This window comes from Lepus europaeus, chromosome 2, assembly GCF_033115175.1.
Source record: "Lepus europaeus isolate LE1 chromosome 2, mLepTim1.pri, whole genome shotgun sequence".
Taxonomy (NCBI): domain Eukaryota; kingdom Metazoa; phylum Chordata; class Mammalia; order Lagomorpha; family Leporidae; genus Lepus; species Lepus europaeus.
This window is the reverse complement of record NC_084828.1, coordinates 1,622,174-1,634,447: the sequence shown is the minus strand read 5'-3', so window position 1 is coordinate 1,634,447 and position 12,274 is coordinate 1,622,174. Positions and strand designations below refer to the sequence as shown.

Sequence of the window (12,274 nt, the reverse complement as noted above, 5' to 3'; positions counted from 1 at the left end):
GTTGACCATGTTCTGCTGGGGTTACCACTTCCTGCATCCATTGTGTCGACCTGTGCTGCTCAGACCTCACCCCTCTGGATTCTGGTCTGTTCCGCCACCTGCTCTCTTGTGTCCCCGGCAGCTTCTGCCCCATGCTCCCCTGGCTCCCTCTGCGGTGGGTGTGAGCAGAGCACCGCACCCTGGCTGGGCTGAGCCTCTCCACCGCACAGCTGCGGAGCTAGGCCTGCCCTGTCCGGCCGCAGCTCCCCTGGAAAGCTCAGCGGCTGCAGCCCGCCCGCTCAGTGTGGACGCGCTCAGAGCTCCCGATCCTTCACGGGTAGATTTGGAACTCACAGAGCCCGTGCTCGCACGGCACCTGCTCCTGTCCAGGGCGGCAGGGCTCCAGGCTTCCTCCCAGGCCTGCAGACCTGGTGGTCTTTGAGGTTACTGGAACTGCAGCAGGGGCCAGGCCCTGGGTGCTGGTGGTGGTGGTGGCTGAGGGTCACCTCGTGGCGTGGCCTTTGCCAGGTGGACGTGGGGCGGTCCCAGAGCTGCAGTGCTGATGGGGTGGGGACAGCACTGACCTGACTTCCATGGCACTTCTGACAGGCGTGGTGATGAGGACAGCGGGCAGATCCCTTGGGAGCACGAGTCTGCCGTGTTGACAGTGGGGACCGACGGGGTGGACAGGATGACCATGGCCAGTGCACACACACTGTGTTGGGGTCAGGTGGGCCAGCCCACTGCCGGGCCTAAGGCCTGCCCAGCAGAGGCCGTCGCAGGCCCCAGACCAGGTGTGTGGCAGGCGTGCTCAGTCCTCAGAGGTCCTGAAACTCACTGGGGTGGGAGGGAGCTCGCGGCGGCTCGGCCACATCCATGATTACAGAATCACGTGGGTGGGAGCCCCTCGGCCTCACACGGGGCCTCCTGCTGGCTGCACCCGGAGCCCTCTCCCTGAGGGGCTCACCACTGCACCTGCCCTCCCTCTGGGCATCAGTTTGCTTTTCAAAAAAACACCCACATCGTGTTCGGGGCTGTGCAAAGGTCATGGGAAATGGAACTAAAGATAAATTCATTTTGCTGAAGACATTTTTGGAAGCCTCTCTTTTGTGTGGATTTCTGGTTTTTTTTTTTTTTTTGCCCCCAAATCAATGAATTGTATGATTCTATTTTGAGACCGGCATTTGAAGTCGTCCCTTTGTGGCTTGCCGGGGCGGCCTGGAAGTGGGGCTGTGGTTCCCAGTCCTGGCTGCCAGGGCCTGGGCGCTGTGGTGTCTCACCTGGGCAGGGCAGGGGCAGGGGGCACGTGGGGTCCGTGGCTGTGCTTGGGCTGGATGTTGAGTTTTGTTCTGAAGAGCAGCAGACAGGAGATTCTGCTGGGCTTGCTCCTTAGCGTGTCTCCCCCTGGTGTGGTTGAGGGGAAGTGCACGTGTATGTGGGTGGGTAGAGTGTGGCGTGACTGCTCACTGCACATTCCCTGTGTAGAATGGCTTAAAGTCACTTAAGCTTGTGTTCAGGAAGAGGACTGCTTTTCAAAGATTTATTTGTTTACTTGAGAGGCAGAATTACAGAGAGGGAGAGACAGAGATCTTCCATCTGCTGGTTCATGACTCAAAATGGCTGCAGTGGCCAGGGCTGGGCCACATGAAGGCAGGAGCCTGGAACTCCATCCTGGTCTCCACATGAGTGCAGGGGCTCACACACTTGGGTCATCCCAGGCACCTTTATAAAAAAGGTTATTTTATTTATTTGAGAAGCAGAGTTATAGAGGGAGAGACAGAGAGAGAAGGCTACCATCTGCTGGTTCATTCCTCAAATGGCTGCGACAGCTGGAGCTGGGCTGATCCAAAGCCAGGAGCCAGTAGCTTCCTCTGGATGTTCCACATGGGTGCAGGGGCCCAAGCACTTGGGCCACCTTCTACTGCTTTCCCAGGCCATTTGCAGAGAGCTGGACCAGAAGTAGAGCAGCCAGGACTTGAACCTGCACTCATGTGGAATGCCAGCATCATAGGCAGTGACTTAACCCGCTGTGCCACAGTGCTGGCCCCAGAAGAACACTTTTTTTTTTAATTTTAAAGAATTTGTTTTTTTACTTGCAGAGTGACATTATTGTAAAATCCACAATTATTGCAATATCTGCATTGCTTCATAGAACTCCTAAGAGTTTTGTTAAAGCGTATTTTTAAAAAATGGAACTAGCATAATGTATATTTTATCTCTGAACATTGTGTCATTAAAGTCCACGTACATGACGAGCAGTTTTAACTAAGGGTGTGTATTGTTAGAGAGCTCAGAACCTCGGATGGAGCAAACGAGCATGGAGTAACAGGGTCTTTGTTACAGAGCGACGGCGTTGGAGTGGGCACCACCCAGCTTTGGTCCTGCTGGGACTTTGTCTCCGGCCGCTCGTGTTGAAGGAAGCATTGCCTGGGGACCAGAACCAAAATAAAAACTAAGCAAAGGGCCAGGTAAGTGACGACCTGTAGACCCTGCTGGGACTGGCGGCTCTGGCCCTCCTCTTGGGTGTTTGCTTCTGGCTGATCAGCACGGGCCCTGGGAGCTGCAGTTCATCTCCAGCTTGCAGTGGCTTGGGCCGTCCACGGGCGCCTCCAGCGCTGGCTGTGGTTCTGGGCACCAGTGATTGTGTCCGTGCTTTGTGCCGGGCGCCAGGCCAGACCTGTTCAAAGCCTTTCCTGGCAATTATTATTTTGTGTAAGTGATTAAAAGAAAGTTCCTTCAGTACTCTCGGTTTGGTGACTGCGACGTGATCCAACTTCCTCTTTTGAGAAAGTTGAGAGGAACATGCATGTTTGTTAAATTTATTCATTTACTTATTCATCTATCAATACATGTATTTGAAGGAGAGCTATCCAGACTGCTTACTCCCCAAATGTCCACAACAACTGGGCCTAGACCAGGGCAAAGCTGAGAGCCAGGCACTCAGCCCAGGTCGCCCTCGTGGGTGGCTGGGACCCAGGTACTTGGCGATTACCTGCTGCCTGCAGGTGTGCCCCCACAGGAGGCTGGGGTCGGGAGTGGAGCCAGGACCCCAGCCCAGGCACTCCAGTGAGGGATGCCTGTGTCCCAAGCAGCGTCTTAGTGCAGTGACAGACACCCAGAGACAAATGCTGGGTCCCAGGAAGTGAGTGGGATGTGTGGGGGTTTCATGTGGGATCTGTGGAGTGACTGACTTGAGAGCGTTCACGCTGAAGTTTGTCTCGTGGGTTCAGACCAGGGGAGAGGAAGAAGGAAGTGGCCTCCAGCGAGCCGTGGCCAGGGGATGCCGGCGTGCTCCTGTGTTCTGTACGTGGAGCGGCACCCGGAGCCGTTGGGACCACAGAGGTCACCAGGGAGTGAGTGTGGATGGAGGCGGCGGCTGGGGTTTGCTGTGTTTGGGGACTGGGGATGTGGCCGTATTTGCCCGCTGGAGCATGAGCAGAGAATGGGCAGGCTACTTTCTCCATGGCTGTCCTGTGGGGTCAGGGCTACTCTCTCCGTGGCTGTCCTGTGGGGTCAGAGTTACTCTCTGGCTGTCCTGTGGGGTCAGGGCTACTCTCTCCGTGGCTGTCCTGTGGGGTCAGAGTTACTCTCTGGCTGTCCTGTGGGGTCAGGGCTACTCTCTCCATGGCTATCCTGTGGGGTCAGGGCTACACTCTCCATGGCTGTCCTGTGGGGTGAGGGCTACACTCTCCATGGCTGCCCTGTGGGGTGAGGGTTACTCTCTCTGTGGCTGCCCTGTGGGGTGAGGGCTACTCTCTCCATGGCTGCCCTGTGGGGTGAGGGTTACCCTCTCCATGGCTGTGCCCTGTGTGGTCAGTTACTCTCTCTGTGGCTGCCCTGTGGGGTCAGAGTTACTCTCTCTGTGGCTGCCCTGTGGGGTCAGGGTTACCCTCTCTGTGACTGCCCTGTGGGGTCAGGGCTACTCTCTCCATGGCTGTCCTGTGGGGTCAGGGTTACCCTCTCTCTGGCTGCCCTGTGGGGTCAGGGTTACTCTCTCCATGGCTGCCCTGTGGGGTGAGGGTTACTCTCTCCATGGCTGTGCCCTGTGTGGTCAGTTACTCTCTCTGTGGCTGCCCTGTGGGGTCAGAGTTACTCTCTCTGTGGCTGCCCTGTGGGGTCAGGGTTACCCTCTCTGTGACTGCCCTGTGGGGTCAGGGTTACTCTCTCCATGGCTGTCCTGTGGGGTCAGGGTTACCCTCTCTCTGGCTGCCCTGTGGGGTCAGGGTTACTCTCTCCATGGCTGTCCTGTGGGGTCAGGGTTACCCTCTCCGTGGCTGTCCTGTGGGGTCAGAGTTACTCTCTCCGTGGCTGTCCTGTGGGGTCGGGGTTACTCTCTGGCTGCCCTGTGTGGTCAGTTACTCTCTCCGTGGCTGTCCTGTGGGGTCAGAGTTACTCTCTGGCTGCCCTGTGGGGTCAGGGTTACCCTCTCTGTGGCTGCCCTGTGTGGTCAGTTACCCTCTCTGTGGCTGCCCTGTGGGGTCAGGGTTACTCTCTCCATGGCTGTGCCCTGTGGGGTCAGGGTTACTCTCTCTCTGGCTGCCCTGTGGGGTCAGGGTTACTCTCTCCATGGCTGTGCCCTGTGGGGTCAGGGTTACCCTCTCCATGGCTGCCCTGTGGGGTCAGGGTTACTCTCTGGCTGCCCTGTGGGGTCAGGGTTACTCTCTGGCTGTCCTGTGGGGTCAGGGTTACTCTCTCCATGGCTGCCCTGTGGGGTGAGGGTTACCCTCTCCGTGGCTGTCCTGTGGGGTCAGAGTTACTCTCTCCGTGGCTGTCCTGTGGGGTCGGGGTTACTCTCTGGCTGCCCTGTGTGGTCAGTTACTCTCTCCGTGGCTGTCCTGTGGGGTCAGAGTTACTCTCTGGCTGCCCTGTGGGGTGAGGGTTACCCTCTCTGTGGCTGCCCTGTGGGGTCAGGGCTACTCTCTCCATGGCTGTCCTGTGGGGTCAGGGCTACACTCTCTGTGGCTGCCCTGTGGGGTCAGGGTTACCCTCTCTGTGGCTGCCCTGTGGGGTCAGGGTTACTCTCTCCATGGCTGTGCCCTGTGGGGTCAGAGTTACTCTCTGGCTGCCCTGTGGGGTCAGGGTTACTCTCTCCGTGGCTGTCCTGTGGGGTCAGGGCTACACTCTCCATGGCTGCCCTGTGGGGTGAGGGTTACCCTCTCCGTGGCTGCCCTGTGGGGTGGCATTTTGTTTTCTCCCATAGCCTTTCTCTCAGTTCGATCAGTGACATGAGATCAGTTCCTCTGTAACCAGTTTCTTGGAAGACGGTGAGAATGCCAGCGTGGAGCGCGGCTGGGAGACGTGTGGTTCCGTGTTGCTAAGTTCGGTGTGATTTATGGCTGCCTATTTTTAACATCCGTGGAGCGAAAGCACTGCATTAATTATGCTGCGTAGTGAAAGGCAAGTATTTTTATACAATGTAAGCACGCACTGGAGGGATGAATTATTTATAATCCTTTGCACAAATAAATTGCTCTTAAAGGCATAGAGCGAGTCGCAGGCCAGAGGAGCTGGCTGGTGCGTGTGCTCTGAGAGCACTGGGAGCTGTAAAACATCGCAGCAGCGTGGAGCAGGTCCCTCCTGTTAATAAGTGGCTGCCACCGGGCCTCTGTGTTTCTGTGCTTCCCGAAGACGAGAACTAATTCTGGCAGCAGAGCGTGAGGTGTTGCTCTCTCCTCTTCTGGCTGGTGTGGAATAGAACAGGAATAAATGTGGAGTGGTAACTACAGCATGTCCCTTCCTGGAAGCCCTGCTTGTCACCTCCGCACCGGAGGGAGGCTCTCTCCAGGGGCCCTCTGGGCCCTGACCCCCCGTGGGGGGCTTGGTTTTCAGTTTCAGGCAGAATCCTGCTTGTGCCACTGCCTCCCTCTCGTCTTAACACACGGGGGTCTTCTGAGGATAGATGTCGGGGTGACCCTGAGCATGCGAGATGGGGAGGTCGGGGGGCGCCTGAGCACACGGGGGTCTTCTGAGAGGGGGAGGTCGGGGGTCGCCCGAGCACACGGGGGTCTTCTGATGGTGGGAGGTTGGGGGTTGCCTGAGCACACGGGGTCTTCTGAGGGGGGTGGTCGGGGGGCACCTGAGCACACGGGGGTCTTCTGAGAGGGGGAGGTCGGGGGGCGCCTGAGCACACGGGGGTCTTCTGAGAGGGGGAGGTCGGGGGGCGCCTGAGCACACGGGGGTCTTCTGAGAGGGGGAGGTCAGGGGGCGCCTGAGCACACGGGGGTCTTCTGAGAGGGGGAGGTCGGGGGGCGCCTGAGCACACGGGGGTCTTCTGAGAGGGGGAGGTCGGGGGTTGCCCGAGCACACGGGGGTCTTCTGAGAAGGGGAGGTCGGGGGGCACCCGAGCACACGGGCGTCTTCTGAGAGGGGGAGGTCGGGGGTCGCCCGAGCACATGGGGGTCTTCTGATGGTGGGAGGTTGGGGGTTGCCTGAGCACACGGGGTCTTCTGAGGGGGGTGGTCGGGGGGCACCTGAGCACACGGGGGTCTTCTGAGGTGAGTAGGTCGGAGGTTGCCTGAGCACACGGGGGTCTTCTGAGATGGGTAGTCGGGGGTCGCCTGAGCACACGGGGGTCTTCTAAGGGGGGTGGTCGGGGGTCGCCTGAACCCACGGGGGTCTTCTAAGGGGGCTGGTTGGGGGTCGCCTGAGCACACGGGGGTCTTCTGAGGGTGGGAGGTGGGGGCCTGAGCACATGGGGTCTTCTGAGGGAGGGTGGTCAGGGGTCTTCTGAGGGGGGGTGGTCAGGGGTCACCTGAACCCATGGGGGTCTTCTAAGGGGGGTGGTCGGGGGTCGCCTGAACCCACGGGGGTCTTCTAAGGGGGCTGGTTGGGGGTCGCCTGAACCCACGGGGGTCTTCTGAGGGTGGGAGGTGGGGGCCTGAGCACATGGGGTCTTCTGAGGGAGGGTGGTCAGGGGTCTTCTGAGGGGGGGTGGTCAGGGGTCACCTGAACCCATGGGGGTCTTCTGAGGGGGGTGGTCAGGGGTCGCCTGAACCCACGGGGGTCTTCTGAGGGGGCTGGTTGGGGTCGCCTGAGCACACGGGGGTCTTCTGAGAGGGGGGGTTCTGGGGTTGCCTGAACCCACGGGGGGTCTTCTGAGGGGGCTGGTTGGGGTCGCCTGAACCCACGGGGGGTCTTCTGAGGGGGGTGGTCAGGGGTTGCCTGAACCCACGGGGGTCTTCTGAGGGGGGTGGTCAGGCGTCGCCTGAACCCATGGGGGTCTTCTGAGGGGGGTGGTCAGGGGTCGCCTGAACCCACGGGGGTCTTCTGAGGGGGCTGGTTGGGGTCGCCTGAGCACACGGGGGTCTTCTGAGAGGGGGGGTTCTGGGGTTGCCTGAACCCACGGGGGTCTTCTGAGGGGGGTGGTCAGGGGTCGCCTGAACCCACGGGGGTCTTCTGAGGGGGGTGGTCAGGGGTCGCCTGAACCCACGGGGGTCTTCTGAGGGGGCTGGTTGGGGTCGCCTGAGCACACGGGGGTCTTCTGAGAGGGGGGGTTCTGGGGTTGCCTGAACCCACGGGGGGTCTTCTGAGGGGGGTGGTCAGGGGTCGCCTGAACCCATGGGGGTCTTCTGAGGGGGGTGGTCAGGGGTCGCCTGAACCCACGGGGGTCTTCTGAGGGGGCTGGTTGGGGTCGCCTGAGCACACGGGGGTCTTCTGAGAGGGGGGGTTCTGGGGTTGCCTGAACCCACGGGGGGTCTTCTGAGGGGGGTGGTCAGGGGTCGCCTGAACCCATGGAGGTCTTCTGAGGGGGGTGGTCAGGGGTCGCCTGAACCCACGGGGGTCTTCTGAGGGGGCTGGTTGGGGTCGCCTGAGCACACGGGGGTCTTCTGAGAGGGGGGGTTCTGGGGTTGCCTGAACCCACGGGGGGTCTTCTGAGGGGGGTGGTCAGGGGTCGCCTGAACCCATGGAGGTCTTCTGAGGGGGGTGGTCAGGGGTCGCCTGAACCCACGGGGGTCTTCTGAGGGGGCTGGTTGGGGTCGCCTGAGCACACGGGGGTCTTCTGAGAGGGGGGGTTCTGGGGTTGCCTGAACCCACGGGGGTCTTCTGAGGGGGCTGGTTGGGGTTGCCTGAGCACACGGGGGTCTTCTGAGGGGGCTGGTTGGGGTCGCCTGAGCACACGGGGGTCTTCTGAGGCGGGCGGGGGGAGTGCCACCCTGTGGAGTTCCCGCAGACTGTGCCTGCTCAGAGGTTGGGGAGGGGCCGAGGAGAGTGGTCTCGTGCTGAAACTCCACCAGCTTCCCTTCTGTAGCAAGTGCTCGTTCATTCCCCTTTTTAATTCTAAAAGGAAGTTCATAGAGCATGTCAGCTGACGTAATTAAGCCGTATGATTTAGAAAGTATTATCATGGCACAGTGTAGCGTGAAGGGTGCACATAGCCCCCACTTGCATCGCTGTGTATACAGCAGGCGCTGCTGCCTCCCCCACAACCACTGGCGTGCAGTGCAGCACCGGAGTGCCGTCGTCATCCGGAAGGAACCGTGTGCCCCGCTAGGTCAGTGCTCAGCTACGCTGGCTGCTCTGCCCTACACGTGCAGTGAGAGTTAACGTTGCTTGAGCCTTCAGTGTGTGATTAAGGCGTGGACAAACACACGGTGCTTTTTTGTCTTTTAAGATTTGTTTATTTATTTGAAAGTCAGAGTTACAGAGAGAGACAGATCATCCATCTGCTGGTTCACTCTGCAAATGACCACAATGGCTGGGGCTGGTCCGAGCCTAAGCCAGGAGCCAGGAGCTTCTTCCAGGTCTCCCATGTGGGTTCGCACTTGGGCCATCTTCTGCTGCTTTCCCAGGTGCGTCAGCAGAGAGCTGAACCGGAGGTGGACAACCAGGGCACTAACTGGCACCATGTGGGATACCAGCGTTACAGGCGGTGGCTTTCTCTGCTGCACCACAGCGCCGGCCCCTACACAGCTTCTGTGTGAACCAGTCAGGCCCGGCTTCGCGTGGTCTTCTGTTGCCAGGATGGTCCTGCTGTCACACAAGGTCCTAGAGTTGTGGCCGTGATGACCTGGCTGCCGGGAACAGTCCCAGTGTCCCACATGCTGCGGGGACCAACCACGTGAGTCGTGGCCAAGGCTGTCAGTCTGTGTTAGCAGGAAGCTGGATTTGAGCACGAGCTGGGACTCGAACCCAGGCACCCTGGATGGGGTGTGGGCATGCCAGGTGGCTTCCTCACCACTGTGCCCCACGCCTGCCTGGGCACGGGGCAGTGGAGGCCCCTTCTGTCCTGGTGCTGCCCTGGGGGTGGGAGCAGGGCGGGGGGGTTCCTGGCAGGTGAGCTGCCGGGCACCTCAGCGGTGTGGCATTGCCCGTGTGGAGGTTGGCAGGTGACCAGTCCCGGCACCGCGACGGCCTTTTGGGTCACGTGAGCGTTGCCGCTGCCCTGCATTCTGGATCCTTGTGCGCTGGCCTGAAACCTTGATGTTTTCTCCCCTTTTTGGCTAGAGGAGCCCTTGAGCACAGCTATGGCAGAAGGTCACGGGAGCAAAATACAGCCTGGCTGAGAGCGAGGCTCGGCGCCGGGGAGGCGTCTGTGTGGCCAGAGCCGAGCCCACGTGCTATTTGCCTGAGCCCTGTTGTGTCCGTCTGGAGATGAAGCGTGTCCCCACCAGGGTTTGCCCACACACCAAGCAGAGGATGGATTTCTGTATCTTGAGGCCCACGGAGCGTGACTTTGCTGATGGCTGGTTGGGCAGAGAGCCAGAGCAGACCCTCCTCCTGGCCAGTGGGCACGCGGCTCCTGCTTATGGGCAGCTGCGCCAGCCAGGAGGTTGGTTCCACACACGGTGCTCCACTGCCGTCCAGTTCTGTCCAGTGAACAGACCGAGGGGCTGTTTGGTGCAGCGGGTTCAGTGGCTGCTTGTGACAGCGGCCGTGCCGTTTGGAGTCCTTGCTAGCCTGCTTTCCGTCCAGCTTCCTGCTGGCGCACGTGGGAGGGCAGCAGACGGGGCCCTGCCACCCAGGCAGAGCCCTGGAGTTCCTGGCTTCAACCTGACTCAACCCTGGCTGTTGTGTGCCTCTGGGGAGTGAACCAGCAAGTGGGAAAATCAGCCATCCCCTCCCCTTTCTCCCTCTCTCTGTCACTGTCCCTTTCAGAGAAGTGCGTAAGTAAATATGTCTTTAAACACGGGAAGCTGGCCCGATTCTCACTGATCTTATGTAGCGAGCCGCAGCGCGGGGAAAGCGAGGTCTTCGTGCCGGCGTTTGTTTCTGAGCCCTGAAGGTTCTGGACAGGCAGCTGTCACTCTGTTCGTTAGGACTCTGAAAGCAGGGGCTGCAGACCGGGGGAGAAGGGGGAGAACGGCGGCTCCTGCGTGCGCTCGCGAGGCAGCACAGCGTTGCGGGCGGGGCTGGCCACTCCAGGCGGCGGCCAGCGCTTCGAGTCAGGTCCAGACACTCCTTCCAGTCTTGGGGCTCCCGATCCTGGGGACCCCCACCTCATTTCCTGCAGAGTCAGCACAGGGTGTCTGCTGTGGGGGAGCAGCCTGGCCGAGAACCTGGAGGAGGCCCTTGATGAGGACCCAGCAGGGCTCCCAGCCCAGAGGGGGCCCCTGGGGGCCTGGCCTGCACCCAGGTCTCCTGGGGACCCCTGCGCACCTCGCGGGCAGCAGACTGCGCTGTGCCCTGGTGAGGGTGGGGGCATCCTGTTCCGGGGATTGTTTTCTGTTTCACAGAATTAAAAACAATCTGAGTAAAACTTGGAATCAAATTTGAAAGTTTCTGAAATGTGGTTGAATTCCCAGTTTGCATATTTGGTGGCATTAAGCTTCTGAGAGTGAAGAATGAGCACCCCCAGTGTGACCCCAAGAGATAAAACTCAGTGGCCTGCACCTTGGCGGTCTGAGACGTGGGTGGGCGACCCTCTGGTTCCCTCGTGTTCTGGGGGTGACGGAATCCTCAGGACCACTGTGCAGAGAGAAGGAAACCCCGACTGTAGATCCAGGACAGCAACCCTGCCACCTGCGTCCCTGAGCGAGGACTGGGAGTGCAGCAGCGCCCTCTTGTGGACAGATCGTTCGGTGTCTGCCGTGGAGGCCACCAGGGCTCCTGTGCAGAACAAAGTTCTGGAAGACCGTGACCCCCGACTGCCTTCTGACCCCCAGGGGGCCAGGCCCTGGGAGCTGTTGACCCCTGTGGCCACAAGCTGGCTTTCATATTACAGCCGGGGAGGGTCTGTAGGCCCGGCCTTAGGCTGCGTGTGGTGAGGGTGGTGGTCTGTCTAGAGTAGCCACAAGAGGGAGGGGCCAGAGAGCCCCAGTCTGGGGTGCAAGGGTGACTGCAGTGTGACAGGCAGAGTCTGCACAGCCAGCCTGTATGTTCAGCAGATGGCTCCGGGGAGGCGGACAGGGCCTTGGGTGGGGGCACCTGGCTGGGGGAGGATCCTAGGCCTGAGTGACCCTTCAGAGTTCCGTGCCCCAGAATTCAGACTCCCACCCTGAGGCCTCACGGACTGTAACGTGGGTTGAAGGTCTTTGTACATCCAGGGACAAGTACAGCAGGGGCTGGGGCTGTGGCCCGGAGGCTCCGGGCTTGTGCCGTGTCCCTCTTGCCTGTGTGAGCCAGCCAGCTGGTGGGCTGGGCTGGAGGAAGTAGGACCAGGGCGCAGGCACTGATGCTCACAGAAGGTCCTGGGAAGCTGCCGCAGGCGGCCACAGCTTGTCAGGCGACCCTAGATTCTCCTGCTTGGCCCCGACGCCTGCCACACCTGCCGCTTCCCGAGTTACAGAGCTAACGGGTGGCTGTGTCCATCTTTTCCAGCTACAGAGCTGTCGCTGTGTCGTGTGGTTTGTTCTGTGGTTCTGCTTCTTGCCTAACACTCCCGAGGGCAATGCGGATCAAATGCAGACGGGCAGCCACTACTACTGAGTTCACAGTGCGTGGTAGTGGACTGACAGTAAACATTCGCACGTTCGTGTGATCCGCATGAAAGACTTGACAATAGGGAGGAATAACATAAATACTTTAGTTTTAAAGATTTACTTATTTATTTGAAAGGCAGAGTGGCAGAGAGACAGATATCTTCATCCGCTGGTTCACTCCCCAAATACCATAGCATCCAGGTTGGTCCAGGCTGAAGCCAGGAGCTAGGAACGCCCCTAGGAGGTGGTGCTTCCAAGAGGTCGGGGTAGCCACGGTGGGCACCTTCCTGGCTGGGTCCCCTCTGGGTTCAGGAGTGTGCCCTGGGACTGACACATAAGGCACCTGCGGGCAGGAGGGGAGGACCTGCCTGGGGCCCTGGCTGGTAGGAGGGGGCACCTTTAACCAAGTGACTAGCTCTGGACGCTGTGCTGGTTAC

General features: G+C 59.9%; 1 protein-coding gene across 6 annotated transcripts in view; it reads left to right on the top strand.

The window, feature by feature from the left end:
• Positions 1-12,274, top strand: part of ADARB1 (adenosine deaminase RNA specific B1) — a 114,571-nt gene that overhangs the window by 52,086 nt on the left and 50,211 nt on the right. For 4 of the 6 annotated variants that reach the window (XM_062204373.1, XM_062204393.1, XM_062204402.1 and 1 more), the window contains one exon: positions 2,323-2,447. The exons of the other annotated variants lie outside the window; for them this stretch is intronic. The gene's annotated coding sequence lies outside the window, so the exon portion shown is untranslated. Of the gene's footprint in view, positions 1-2,322; positions 2,448-12,274 lie in introns of those variants that run through there. 6 annotated transcript variants of the gene reach the window in all.